Source organism: Piliocolobus tephrosceles, chromosome 10, assembly GCF_002776525.5.
Source record: "Piliocolobus tephrosceles isolate RC106 chromosome 10, ASM277652v3, whole genome shotgun sequence".
Lineage (NCBI taxonomy): Eukaryota > Metazoa > Chordata > Mammalia > Primates > Cercopithecidae > Piliocolobus > Piliocolobus tephrosceles.
This window is the reverse complement of record NC_045443.1, coordinates 110579756-110580127: the sequence shown is the minus strand read 5'-3', so window position 1 is coordinate 110580127 and position 372 is coordinate 110579756.

Sequence of the window (372 nt, the reverse complement as noted above, 5' to 3'; positions counted from 1 at the left end):
CGCCATTCTCCTGCCTCAACCTCCCAAGTAGCTGGGACTACAGGCGCCCGCCACCATGCCCAGCTAATTTTTTGTATTTTTAGTAGAGACGGGGTGTCACCGTGTTAGCCAGGATGGTCGCGATCTCCTGACCTCGTGATCCGCCTGCCTCGGCCTCCCACAGTGCTGGGATTACAGGCGACTCTCTCTTTTTGCCTGTCTGCTTAGCCAACTCACTCACCACCTTGTACTGTCTCAGGAAGACATTGCTGCTGGTTTCTTTTTGAAAAAGAATATTCTTTCCTTCTTTCTTTCTTCCTTCCCTTCCTTCCCTTCCTTCCCTTTCCTTCCCTTCCTCCCTTTTCTTCCCTTCCTCCCTTTTCTTCCCTTCCT